General features: G+C 47.5%; 1 protein-coding gene across 1 annotated transcript in view; it reads right to left on the bottom strand.

Annotated features, from left to right (window-relative positions):
- Gata3 (GATA binding protein 3) overlaps nucleotides 1-828 on the bottom strand; it is a 30,703-nt gene extending 29,875 nt beyond the window's left edge. Inside the window, exon 1 of the mRNA XM_040277765.2 lies at nucleotides 600-828. The gene's annotated coding sequence lies outside the window, so the exon portion shown is untranslated. The remainder of the gene's footprint in view (nucleotides 1-599) is intronic.
- Nucleotides 829-14,380: the final 13,552 nt, after the last annotated feature.

Here is a 14,380-nt window from a genome sequence, read left to right as displayed (position 1 = left end):
TGGTTACTCCCTCCGGGAAGCTGCTGTTTTCTCCCCACCTGAGGATGCTTCTGAAAGCAAAGGTGCCTCCCGACCAACAGCTCCTGGAGATGAGGCCAGATTCTGACACATCTGGGCTCCAACTTTATCATGGAGTGCACATCTGTTCCTTTAATTATATGCAGAGACAATGAGCTCAACATACACTTGTAAGCAGAGGAAAATAAACACGAAATTGACACTTGGACACTGCAGCCACCTTGGGAGAAGGTTCCTGAGCAAAATGGCTATTCTCCAATCCTCTGCCCTCCCTGCAGAGGAAAACCATTCCCACCCACTCTTATTTTTCTGTTCAGTTTTTCTTTGCATTCCTATTCTACTAACTCTTTTCTCCAAACAAGGACACACACACACACACACACACACACACACACACACACACACACACACCATGCTTGTCCAAGGTCACCGCAGAAAGCCCAACATTTCCAGTAACTAGAAAGAACAATAAGGACTGGGGTCTAGTTCACTTTCTTCCAGGACCTCCTCCTAATTCTCTCCACGTGGAGCAGGGAAAGGGAATAGAGAGTTAGAGAGGGTAGAGAGCTATATCCACTGACCTGGGCAGCTTGTTCCTGAGAGCCAGCTGTTTTTTATTTTTTTTTCCCCCACTTGCAGGAGATCTGAAGGCAGAAATGACAGGCAGAGTTCGCTACAGTGGCCGCCGCAGCCTCCCTCGCCGCTGGAACTGCTTACCGCATCTCAGGCGGGCTTCCAGCGAGAGGTAAAACCTGGGTAATGTGCACCCTTCCTAGGAGCCCCCTCCCCTCCGCCTTCCCAAGCTCACTGTAGAGAGAGGAGCTCTTCCGGGTTGCGAAGGGGGAAAAGGAGGGAGGGAAGAAGAAAGAAGGAGGGAATGAATTTCACCCCCTTTTGCAAACATGCAAACCGCACATCAGGGGTGTGTGAAACCGAGAGAGATGGGGGTGGGGGGGGCCAAGAAAGACTGCCTGAAATGCGACCTGCCTCTGGCGCCTACAAAGCCAGCCCACTGTCTTCTGGCAAGGTTGCAATTAACACTATATATGTCATCAGTAACATTGACTGGGTCATTATCAAAGATATAAACACATTTTGGGCATTTTCTTTCCACCTTTGGAGTAAGTGGGGACCCAGTAAAAAAGGACTAGGCTGCAGCTGGTGACAATCATTAGCAAGGCCAGCAAACTAATGCTTCTGCCTCATAGGACTTTCCGGCTCCCAACCATGTTTCTGTTGATACTGATGCCTCCAAATGCCTATTCTACCTTCATCTCTCTTTAGTCGCAGTTGGTTAATAAAAGTTAGAAGCAGGACCTTTTTGAGACTTATCCTGGCTGCTACCCTGACCCTTTCCTTGGCGGACAGAAGAATATTTAGAAGTAGGGATATCCATGGGCTCACCAGCTAGAGATTTGGGGAGGAACCTCCCTAGGGGTCCCAACTGTTTTTAAGAAGAGTTCTAGGGGGGGAAAGCTACATTCAAGGATAATCAGATAAGGGAGCATGAATCAGCAGCGTCCAGAGATAAAATGTTTGAAGGAAAATCACCCTATGTGACTACCCAGAGCCCAGTATACTTCAGTCCTTCCCTTCAAGCCCCGCCCCCACCCCTTTACTATCCCTACCCCAGTGGCGAGGAGGTCAAAATCATCCACGGAGAGAATCTGTCATGAATAAGTTTCAGCAAGAGTAAAATGAAACTCTATAAACATTGGGGTAGAAAGGTCAGGGTCCATTTGTTTTGACAGGTAGAGTTTTCCCTTCACAATATTTATACAATAAGAATATGGAGACTGACTTTAAAAATAAATCAATCTTTGGGGAGAAATAAAACAAAATTTGTCCATGGCTGGGTCAGGAAGTCCAGAGGTTTCTAGTGCTCCAACCGATTGGGTAAGAAGGAGATGCCCAGTTTCATAGGACAACGTGTTTGGGGATGGCCATTCCATGTCAAAAGGACAAGGCAATTGGTCAGCGGCTCTGGGAGAATTGGTGGTGTGGATGGAGGTGGGCAGAGGCCAGAGGAAGGAAAGCTGGGAGGGCCGAAGGGAGCCAGGAGTCGGGCAAGGGCAAGTGCCCGGACCAAGGGCAAGTGCCCGGACCGGGAGGAGAGAACCAGTAAGAGGTGATGCCACTTTTGGAGAGTGGCCAGCAGCTGTCCGCAATGGGCATTCTTGTCCCCTTTAGTTGGGATAGAAGCCTGTTACTAGCCCCATAATCCTGAAATCCCGTCCACTAACACTCTCCACCAGCTAGACGGCAGCGTCCTTGGGGCAGATTTAAGCCCAGAGTGGGCGAGTGCAGTGTGTCTCTTGCTAAGCTGGCCAGGAGAAGGGGGCCTCCCTGCCCTTAAGGGAGCATCCTCTCTGCCCACCCGTCTTCAGGAACACAGCCCCTCCTCCGGGTTCCTACTCTGTCCCTCCCGCCTTCCGCCACTAAGTGGCAGAGCCACGTTCTTCAGCGGGTTCCGAGGACAGAGAAAGAAGTCCACTCTCTCCGACAGCTTGCACTCAACCTGTTGCCCCCGAGCACCTCGGGGGCTCCCTGGACAGTGCCAGGAAGGGCTCGCCCCCGGGAAGAAGAGTGTCGCTGGCATCCCCGATCCCTAGAAGGTCATGACACCGCCACTTTCCTTGTAGCAAGCTGCTTGGTGGGAATTAGGGTAGAGACTCAGGGAGGGACTGATCTGTCACCCAGGTGGCGACAATTATCTCTTTGGTGCGGGTGTTAGCTCTCCTTCAACACGCCGTCCACTAAGGCGGTGGGGTCATTTATATCTTTCTCCAAGCTTCCCCCTTTGGTTTCTTATCCCCTTCAAGTTTCTCATTCTCCCACTCCTCCTTCTTTCTCCTTATCCCCCTGATTAGCCTCCAACGGTAAAGCCCTTTCCCCCTTAGAATCTAGTTCCTGCGACTGCATCTTCTCAGACCCAAGGAGGACTTCCTTCTTTCCCCTCCTACCCTTTCCATACTTCCCTGGCCACCTAGTCCCCTCCCTCCCTCCGCATCCCCACGGACCAGCGATCTTTCCTCCGCTGGTTCCCGTCGGTCTGGCGGCCTTGCTCCCAGTTCCTTTTCTGCTGATGCGGGCACTTTCTTGTCTCCAGGTCTAAAGTGGTAAGGGGTTGCGAAATGTGACCGCATGCACACGGCTCCCCTGCCACCCCAATTCTACCTTTTACTGCCAGAGAAACTCAGGCTTTAAGAAGAAAATCCAAAGGACTTCATAAAATTAGAATTGCTTTTCAATGTAATGGTCAGACAGGGGTAAGATTCAGCCAGCTGGACATGTCTTGCTATCTTGGTGGACTTAAGGGTGGAAATGCTGCTAATTGGGAAGGATTATTCCAGAAGAATTTGGGGGAGATTTGAGGGTAGGGAGGAAGTGGGATAGAAAAAGGAGAGAATTGATTCTGAGAAGTAAACAAAGTGAGGGACCCGCTCCAGTCGCTTAGTCACACTTCCTGGGCAGAGGGACTGAAGATTTATTCGCGATCCGTGGACATCCGCCTGGCACACTGCAAAGATATTGCTTTAATGAAGCTATAAGTCGCTTTCTGAATTTTAAAAGCTCCCACTCTGGCTTGCTGATTCGTGATTCAAGTCTGTCTGTGCATACATACACCTGTGGGTGAGAGGGAACCCGGGAAGGGAAACGGACACTCCGGTATTTGGGCAATGGAGAATTGAGTGACTCAGAGGTGGCACTAATTTAACCCCTCTGAGCGGACATGGTGGTTCCACTTCCAGGATTTTAGTGAATCTTTTCACTGAGAAGATTTGTGTTTGGAGGACACCTGGAGAACTAGCCCAAGGCACAGACACAGCTCTTGGCCACGCAGACACGGAGGCTGCTGTGCTAATCACCTTTTCCTTTACTCCATATCCATATATCCTGCTTCGGATCTCCCAGACTCCATTTCCCCTCTGTGGAGCACCTACTGCTGGCCTTTTAACCACTTACCCCTGGCTCAGCAATCATCCATCTCAGACAGATTCAGAGTTGACCCACCTGGGGAGACAGACTGAGTCTCCTGGGCCTGGAAACAGAACATGGCTTTGAGACTCTTCCTGCAGGCACTATCATCTTAACTGGCACTAACAGCAACTGCTTTAAATCCCTCCGGTGTGTTCAGCAAGTTTTCCCAGGCCACAAGCTAAGACATTTAATTGGACTTTAAAAATAAAGTCACTGGGCTTATGCAGGTAGAAGATGGATCAGTAAATAACTAATAGATAATAGAAGCACTCTGTCCAGATCTTTGCGATGGCCACGGAGATATAAAGTTCACCTGTTAGATAAAGGAAAAGGAGAACCCATACGAAGAAATAAACACTGGCAGAATTTCCTGTCTTTCTAAATATGTGGGGCCACAACGTCCAGTGTTCTACATACAGTTGGGGGGACCCGTATTTGTAATGTATTTGTATTTGTTCTTCCAAGCTCCTGATATCCCATTTATTTTTTCCTAAAACATTGGAAATACCTTTCTTTCTTCCCATCAGTCATCAGCATCATCCCCTTTTTCAATTTTTAAAACCTTCCTCATATATTCTCAGATTGATTGGAGTCTTTAAAGTGCACTCTGCCGGATGAGAACATACTCAAATATTAGCCTTGGTTCCAAAGTTCTAATCTTTCAATCCCATTCATAGATATTTATTATAAATATGCAGGGGGAGGGGGATTGGGGAGGCTTAAAGTAGCTAAGGCATAGAATCCAATTCTTTCATCCCCCCCCTTCTTCCTTTTTTCCTTTTAACAGAACATTTTTATTAAACTCAACTCTCAGGATTGTGACTATGTTTTCCTAATCAAGAACTATGGCCTGATTGGGGGCAGGTGGCAGTAGGGGGCTTGGGTAATATGGAATTGTGGACATCTCAAATGAAAGTTTCAAAAGCAATGACTGGAAATTAAAAAAAAAAATCAGACCTATTCCACCCAGGCGCCCTAAATAAATAGCCCGTTTGCAAATTCCTATCAATTATTACGTGATGGGAAAAAAATCCTATCTGAAAATAAAGCACGTGGACGTGGAGAATTTTAATTAAATCTTACTGTGGATATAATAACATGGAAGTGATTTTTCATTCGGCGCTTGCCTGCTCACCAGTGTTTTATGGCGTTTTCTTGCCTCTGACTTTATTTTAAAATATTAGACGAGGTGGAGAATTATAAACGACTCTTTCCTTATCTGTGCTGCTCACATATCCAGGATCAGAGGAGCTGATTAAGAAAGAAGTCAGAGGCAACGTTGGATTCATAATGATTTGGAATAATGAATCCTTATCTCTGCTTTCCAGATTATCTGCCTTTCAGCTCCCAATGTTTTGTTACATGGGATAATTTATTGCATCTAATACATCACAATGAATCTGATGGTAGAAAGTGATGGCCAACGTTGTGAAAAGGGGGCCCTTATTTTTTTTATCCCGGGGCAATGAAACTGCTTTTTGCAGTTTTTAATTGGGAAAATATAAGGTAGATCTGATAAAAAAAAAAAAAGAGCTGGGTATCATCTTGCCTTGCTCGTGCTTTACCACGCTGCTCTTTAATTAGTGTGTCAATTTCAGGCTGAAATTAACAAGATCGACCTGAAACCAGCGCTTCGTTTCTCCCCAGTGCCGAGATCCTAATTTTTAACACGATTTATTTTTATGAAAAAGGAGATAATTAATCATAAACACTGTCTAAAGCACAGGGCCAAGTTAAGATAAAATGCCATTTGCATCTTTATATAGAAAGATACCAATAATGTTAATTTTTCTGAGATTTTCTCTCTCTTCGCCATCTCCCCCCACCCCCAGCCACAACTCCTCCTTCAGTTACCCACTCCAGCCCCATTCCTAGTAAATAAGAAAAAAATCAATTCCAGTTTGCTGAATATTCGTTACTCTTGTTTATAAAAGTGCATCATATATATGTATATATACATATATACATATATATATATTCCAGCTCTCCTTTGTTGATACATGAAGAATATGCATAGAATTAATTTTTTTTTAGATAAAAAGGGTGGGTGGGTTCTCCCAGATGGCTCCCACCTACTCTCATCAACTTCCTTCCATTTTTGAGTTAGAAGAGGACACACATCTCATTTAATGGCTAATTAGTTTCAATAATTGGCATTTTTGTTTCTTTTGTCTTTCGTCCTAATACCAAAAGAACAAAAGACATCTAAAAGCAACAGGCTTTACTGGTCTCTTAGAGGACAGATTTCAGAATCTAAGGCTAACCCTGCACTCCCCTCCCAGAGTCTGACAACACTAGCAATGTCCCAGTCTAGAGAAGGAGAAGGGGCAGGAGTCCTTGGTAATTTGCTCTTTAAGCTTTTTGTGCCTGTTGATTACTTTCTGGTTGCTTGGATTAAACAATCGTTGTGAATATGCAAACTAGTGAGAGGAGATTCATACATATTCGCTCTCCAATTGTTCTTCCTGACGTCAGATCATAATTTCTCAGTAATTGGATGGCTTGCACCTGAATACTGCTTGTCTGAAATTCTCCTCATTTTTTTTTTTTTTTAAGATTGTGGTAGATTTTGTACTGGGAGGTGGATTCTGATTCTGATTCTTATCCTTCTTCTTCTCCTCCTCCTCCATAATTACTTTCTGTTCACTGTATTTTCTATTTTTTCCCCTCCTCCCCTAGATGTAAGAATGTTTTCTTCTTGAAGTATGAGGATCTGGAGTTCTGTTTCCTGGGACTGTGATTTCCCAGACAGTTCTTGAGTAGACTGAAGAATGTTGACTTGGGCCAATAAAAATGGAGGAAATGGAGGTGTGACTTGGGGAGGAGGCAGGAATGAGTTTCTATTTGATACAAAGCACCCTTCCTCTCTGTGCTTAGGTCTACCAAAGAGTCCTAGAGTGGTCATGCCTTCCCATTCTGAAGTTTTCCTTTCCTGGTGATACCCAAAGTTCCCATCTCCAGTTAAGTCTCCATTTCTAAGCCTATCTTACCTTTTCAAGGAAAAGATATAGCCAACTAATTACAGATTTTTTTCATTTGAATTTTTATTATAAAGATACATCAGGCTTTAGATGGTAGTAGAGGGAGACACCTAATTTTCTAAAATGTTTCCCCTTTATCTTTCAGATCACTTTGTCCTTATTACAATGAACTTCAGACTTCTCCTTCCAATTCTGTATATTGAATGATGTTGCATGGTTTCCTTCTCCTCCTCCTTTCTCCCTTTCCCCTTCTCCCTTTTCCTCCATTCGCATCTTCCTCCTCCTTATGACACATCACTCCAAGAATTTCAAGTATCAATTATAAGTAATATTAATTTCTCAGCCCCAACCAGTGAAGTGCAGATGATCTGATAGGAGTATAAAAACGGAGCTTCCCTAGATGAGACAGACCAATGGAGCCTACTGGGCCGTTTCCCATGCCCAGATGAACATTCAATTTTCCGGCATTATCTCCGCACTTAAACTCGCTTTCTCCATTTCTGTGCCAAGATAAATTTGCATAATATTTGCAGCTGTAATTAGCTGATGAGCATCTCCCAGCCTCCCCCTTTTGTTTCCCCCCTGCATTTGGTCTTCCATTGATGCCACGTTTGATCTTTAATATCACAGGACTCCCGATAGAGGATTGCATATCTTATCTTCCCGGCTCCAAAATCTTTTAAGAAGGAGGGAGAGAAGGAGGGGAGGGAGTTTGGGGGAAATCATCAGTGAGAAGAATGAAGCTTTCACTAATCAGAGTTTGAAAAGGTTACACTGGAAGAAGGTATAGGTAGTGACAGAACAAATAAGATGAATGGGGAATTAGGATGCAGTGGGGGTGGGAAGCTTCAGGACCCACCTCTCTCAGAATAGAAGAGTCTATAAGAAATGTGTTGTTATTTAATGTGGGCATGGGATTAAGGGAAACCAAAAACTGGATGGGGTGTAGGGAGTGTGGTTAGTGGCTAGCTTCAACTGTGGACTCTTCCTTTCCTTTCTGGAGAGGCAGTAATTGCTCTGAGTAAGATGTCTCTGTCGTTTTGCTCCCCTTAAGCAGAAACTAGAACTTTTGAAATCAGGTGACTCCCTTATCTGTCCATCTGTTTGTCTCTTGTTCATAGAGAGCACAGCACTCCTGAATTACTAATATGCTAAGGACACTTTTCATTCTTTTCAGCCCCGTTCAAAAGAGGCGGGGGGGGGGGGGGGGAGGAGGAGAAGGGAGGGAGGGAGGGAGGGAGGGAGAGAGAGAGAGAGAGAGAGAGAGAGACAGACAGACAGATAGATATGATACAAGGAACCCAGAAGAAGAAGAGACAGTGAGTCGGTGGCAGACATATAGTGTCACCTCCAGAAGTGGAGCCAAACCAGAAAAGTTACCCGCCCCCCGGCCTTGTCCTGGTTGTTATTATTACTTTTCTCCAAACTGGGAGTTTTCTGACTTGAGTGTTGGCTGTAGAAGGGACGCAGATTACTGGAGCCACTGGTTGGGTTAGTTTTTGTGGGAATCCAGAGGGGAAAAGAGAGAAAGGAAAGGAAAGAGGGAGAAGGAGGAAAAAAAGAAGACAAGAAAGAGTCGATTTCATGCCAATCATCGGAACAAATAGCTAACATTTAACGTTTACACCCGCACTGGCGGCGCCCTGGCGCTCAGCGGACCTGGAGCCGGGCTAAAATGTCCCGAAAGCCTTTGGAGAAAACGAGTTTCCAGCTATCAGGTTCTCCCCATCTCCCCCCTTTCACAAGGCTTCGGTTTCAGGCTGGACTTGTCCAATGTCTGCGTTACCGCTGCGAGCTCCTAAATGAGTGTCAAGGAGGCAAATATCAAATAGCGCCGGGGTCAAGGCGATTTAGTTAACCATTGGGGCGCCCAGGACTCGAAACTTGTGTGGGACTCCGCGGGGGAGGAGAGGCGTCCGGAGGAAGGGCGGATGAATGAATGAATGAAGTGATGGCGGGAAGCATTCAGCTCGCAGCGAAGGGGTCACCGGGTCTGAGCCAGGAGACAGCCCCGACCACAGCACTAGCTTCCTTCCTTTTTTTTTTTTTTTTTAATTTTAAATGGGGCCACTTTTCTAAACCAAAGTTCAGAAAACTGGGCTCTGGTTCCAGCCCTGTCAATGTGAGGCTTTAATAAGTGTAACATTTCTAGGTCTCAGTTTCTCTATCTGCTAATTATGGAGTTGGGTCAGATGGTGTCCAAACGCCCTAGAGTGGAAACTGGTATGTGGGGGTGGGGGTGGGGGTGCGGAGCTCCGAAGTCCCAATCGGATCTCTTGGTACCACCGCCAGCCTGCAGGCACTATCCAGAAAGACCCTCGTAAGAGAGCCACAGAACGCTCTAGAATTTATAGTCTTTACCCAAACTCCAGGAATTATAACCAGGAGCACTAGCGATTATTCTGGGCTCCACATCTGCAGAAGACCCACTTCCCAGATTGCAACACACCAAAATTCTTTGTCGTTCCCTCCTCAATGTCCTGTGCCTCTCAAGTGTTTCCCAAAGAGAGCATTCTCTTTGAGGGGTGGGGAGTGGAGAACACACTATTTCAAAATTCCTGACTCAAGCTCCAGAGCGGAAGTCCAAGCAGGCGCAATCTCTGGGCCGAGGGGCTAGTTCAACCGTGCCAAACGCTGGGTTTGAAGTCCATTAAGGAAAGTTCGCAGCTTCTCTTTGTATGGGGGTCTTCCCCACCCCCACCCCCGCTTCTGTATTGAGACTTGAATGTCACGTGCGCAAGATCTGCGCGTGGGCGTGTGTTCCTACAGGGGGAGGGGGTTTCACGGGTTGGGTGGGTGGGATGTGCACCCGACTCGCTTTGTTTCCCAGAACACTGGGCGGAAAATCGAGTCCAGGCAGCGGGCCGCCAGCGAGAGGATGCTTCGAAAGCTACTGTCCCCTAAGGCTGGGACCCAAGCCCACAGGGTCCATCCTCCTCCCTGCCCCGCCCGGCGCAGTTGCGGGGCTGTCCAGAATCAAGCGGGAGAGCGCCAGGCCCAGGATTCTCAGTCGGGATGGACTGGAGCGGTGGAGTGAGGGTCCGTGCTCCAGTCAGAAGGGGTAGCGACAGAGGGGAGCATAAGAGCGAGGTGCTCAGACGTGCCGTGGGTGGGTGAGGGTGCTCCTATCTTCTTAAATCACCCCCTTTTTGTGAGCTTTCCCTCCCTTCAGTGTGATTTTCGATGATCATCATGAAGAATAATCATGGTACTACTTTCCCCCTTCTTTCTCAAATTAAAAAGTGGTGGGGGGAGGGAGGGAGGGAGGGAGAGAGAGAGAGAGAAGGACCCACCCAACTCCACTACCATTCGGGTTCCGGAGAAATTCTCAAATAGAGCAGTGTAATTTCTCAGTTGATTTTGATTGACATACTGTCCCTGGGATCATGTGTTAATCCCTTCTTCACTCAAGCCTTTTCATAACTCATTTCTCTCTTGCTAGATGGGGACTCTGATGGTTACCGAGGCAACGATGATAGCACTAAGCTATTTCCCTCTCTGCAAGGAGACCATTATTCCGCATGCATAGGCCATTTGCAACAGAGGTCGTCACAAAGTCATCCACAACACAGCACACGTTTATTAAACTTTTATTCTCTTTTTTTTCCCCAACACAGAAACTAGTTTGCACTTGTACTGGGGGGTATCATTGTCCTGTTCTGTATTGGTAACAACTGCCCTGGAGTGCATGGGCCCCACATGGACGCTGGCTCCTTTACATACTGACACAGCAGGCGGTCTCCACCGCAGGTCACCCCACTCCTGCTGTGGGGCAAACGGTAGGTCCACTGCCCCATTCGTCCATGGGGTCGTTTTTGACCGTCTCTGGACCTATAGGAAAAGGAGTCAGAACCCACTTCTCGGGCCTCACCACTTCTGCTTCCAAGATTTGGATAACGGGGGTAGGGGCGGGGTGGTTGGGGTCCTTGTCTATGTATCTTCCCAAATAAAATCACCCTTTGTCCCACTTTCTCCGAGTACACCTTCCCCCCTCCTCCCCGCTCAACTTCCCTATTCTTCTCTGCTCCTTGGGATCCGCAGGGGCCTCGGGGCGCCGGCAGCAGGCCGACGGAGTCCGGCGGCGCCGCCTGGCCGCGCGGGCCGCCCTGGCTGGGGAGAAAGCCACCTGCCAGGAGAGCGCGGGTCTTAGGTTTCCTTCTCCAGTTTGGTCAGGAAACACTGCCTGCCAGTGGTGCGGGTTCCTGAGCAATCCTCTGGCGGGTCGCGGGTGCTGGGGGGAAACGGATGAATTTGGTCTCCGGCTTCTCTGCGAAGGGAATGTGGCTGGGGAGTGGGCTATGTGAAAAAATGGTAGCATCAAAGGACATTCGGTCAAGGACACCACCAGAGACCAGTCTGCATTAAAGCAGACATGGCAAATTTCTATTCCCAACCTGCAAGGTCACCAAAAATCTAAGAGATGTTTTGAAGGACACTTGACCAAGGCCTCTATTTGCCCTCCAGGGTCCCCCAATTTCTTCTTCCCTCCATTCCTCTCTCCCTTTTTCTTTTCTTCCTTTCCACACCTTGTCCCTCTCTACCATCTTTCCCAACCCCTGTGCCAGTGAGTTACATCCCCAGACCTTTTTATATTTTATTGTAAGACAGGGCCTAAGTTGTTAAGGCCTGCCTCCAACTGGCGATCTTCCTGCCTCAGCCTTCCGTAGCAGTGATTAGAACAGTGCTCCACCAAACAGTTGGTCTAACCCTTTCCCTTTCCATTCCCTCCCCTTCTTCTTTTCTCCACCTCCTCCCCTTACTCCCCCTCTTTTTAAATGGAAGCCGCAGACCCACTGGGGCCCTGTGGTCTCTGTGAACATGACCAGTAAAGGAGTTGCAGCCCTGGTGGCGCCCTCTTCTGGGGCCATCCATCCGAGAGCCAGCGGCACGCTCCAAAGGAGCCCTCTCCAGGCCACCTGGATCGTGTGTGTCGAGGGCACGCGCCAGTCAGGACCAGGTCGTGGAGCAGCTCCACGAATACTGGTGGGGATCCGAGTTGGGAATGGCCAGACTCCTCGGTGGCAAGTGGAAGGCCCTCCCAAAGATTTCATTGGTTAACTTCTTTCCCCAAGCTCAGATTTGCGGGTCCTCTGAGCTGTCATGACCGCTCAGATGGCACCCAGGGGAGCAGTATGCTCCGTGCAGGGGGCCATCCCACCATCATCCTACTCCCAGAGCGCTGGGACTTATTTAACCACCAGACGACATTGCCTGCCTGCGGGGGAACTAACGTGGTTCAGAAGAGCCTTAGTAGACCCCTAGCAGACTTCCACCCCAGGGACAATGAACCCCTAGGCAGGGGAAGTCCCAGGAAGGATGGGAGTCAGCAGGTTGATTTTGTGGTCTCTCTCCTTCTTATATCTAGGACACTTTTCAGCAAAATAACATGAAAGGCTTATGGCTGGGGCAGGATGGGGACCGAGAGGGGAGATGGGGCTGGGCTGGCTGCACTGCCAGCAGGGACTAGTGGTGTGTGGGGGTGGGGGTGGGGGTGGAGGGCTAACCAGCTTTTTGAAAAAGAAACTCCAAGCTCCTGGAGTGCAGATTGGGAGCTGGAAGTGGGGACCTGAAGAAGCAGATAGTTCTTATCCCAGACTCTCCCAGTGAAGGTTCTAAGGTTCAGAGGGTCAAAAAAAATGTCAAGATCCTGACTGTTGACCAGACTTTAGCCAGGAGAGGAGGGAGACTGGGTTCTGGGTGAGTAACCACTGGAGAAAGGCCACAGCCCAAGTAGGTGTTCTCACTGCAATGTCCAACTGGTGGCAACTTCGGACTTATGGAAATAACTGTAGTACTTATACCACCCAGAATCTTCCCTGTCTGCCTAAGGTGTAGTCGGCCTTTGTGTTTTAAGGCACCACATGCTACTTATCCCTTCACCACAGTTAGCTGTCTTGGGGTCAACCAAACAGATGGAGATTCTGTGCAAGAACAAATGCTGCCCAAATTAATGGAAAGATAGATCTTTGTACCAAAGAGTATAAACATATTATTGTAGAATAACAGAAATTGAATCCATTGTAAACTAAACAGATTTCAAGCATTGCCTCATTAAATGTATGGAACATTCCTCTAAGATGAGTTGATCCCTTTGGGACAAGTGACTGTTCATCTAACCACAACTCCAGTTCTCATGCTTTTTGCTGCTCCTTGGATTTCCTTCTTCCCTTCCAGCAGATCTCAGTATTTACTAAGGTGTGTCAATACAATTGAAAACATTTATATCTATCCATTCATCATTCATTCTTTCCTAATGGGCATCCTGCTAACCTCCAAGACTGCCAAGTAAGAAACTTTTTTAGTCCTCAAGATGCCCACAGATTGGGCTTGGGCTATGGCTTAGAGGCAGAGCACTTGCCTAGCACGTGTGAAGCACTGGGTTCGATCCTCAGCACCACATAAAAATAAACAAGGTAAAGGCATTCTGTCCATCTACAACTACAATTTTTTTTTAAAAGATGCCCACGAGGTGAGTGGGGAGAAAGGCACACTGATAGATCATTCCAGATGGAATAAATAACTATAGGAAAAGCATGACCATATGGTGGGGGAATCTAGAGGCAGCAATGCCAGACAGAGCCTACCCATCTATCAAAGAGTCCAGCTTGATCTGACTCTCTCACAAGGACACTTAGGTGCTTCAGGAGCAGAGGAGGTACAAAAGGACTCCAGAAGGGAAAGACAGGCTCTGTGGCACAGGGCTGGGAAAGGGTGTGAAAGTTTCAACAAACCATGAGAAATGTGATGTGCCCAAGCAGGAGGATGGGGAGAGAAGTAGGTGCGTGGCCCAGTGAAGCATCTTACATACCAAGCTAAGTGGCTGTATCCTGTGGTCTCTAGGGAGCCAGGGACAGCTTTGCTTGCAGTTGCAAAGTGATCACAATGGGTGAAGAGGTTATAGATTCTAGATGCCATAGTGGCTACTAGCTTCATAGGCCCACACTCACACACCCAGGATCAAAAAGGTTTCCCATTTTTAAGGAATAGGCGTTAGTAACATTATTTTTGCAAAATGCTTAGGTGAAAAGCAACATTATACTAAAGCTGGTGTTTGTTCCTGTTTTTTCAAGACAGCTGTGTGGGACTTGGTCCTAAGGGTTATGCCACTGTTGAAAACAGCTGGCCGTTGGCTTCATGGCAGTAGCCTTTATTCGCTGGGAGTTTCACTACTCCAACAGAGATGGGCCAAAGCCCAGTATGCAAGCAGGGACACCACTTAGAGAACTAGACTGTGAAGTGTTTGTGTTGGGAGAGAGAAAGAGAGCAGAGAGATCCCACAGTCAGAAATATATGGCAGGTATCTACAAACCCTCCCACTAATTGACTGGACTCTCTATATCATCACAGATAAAGGGCCACTGGGCAGTAAATGCTGATGTTTAGAACATCCTGATAGGGCT

Source organism: Ictidomys tridecemlineatus, chromosome 10 (assembly GCF_052094955.1).
Source record: "Ictidomys tridecemlineatus isolate mIctTri1 chromosome 10, mIctTri1.hap1, whole genome shotgun sequence".
In the NCBI taxonomy this organism is placed as follows: domain Eukaryota; kingdom Metazoa; phylum Chordata; class Mammalia; order Rodentia; family Sciuridae; genus Ictidomys; species Ictidomys tridecemlineatus.
This window is presented reverse-complemented; position numbering and strand designations above follow the sequence as displayed.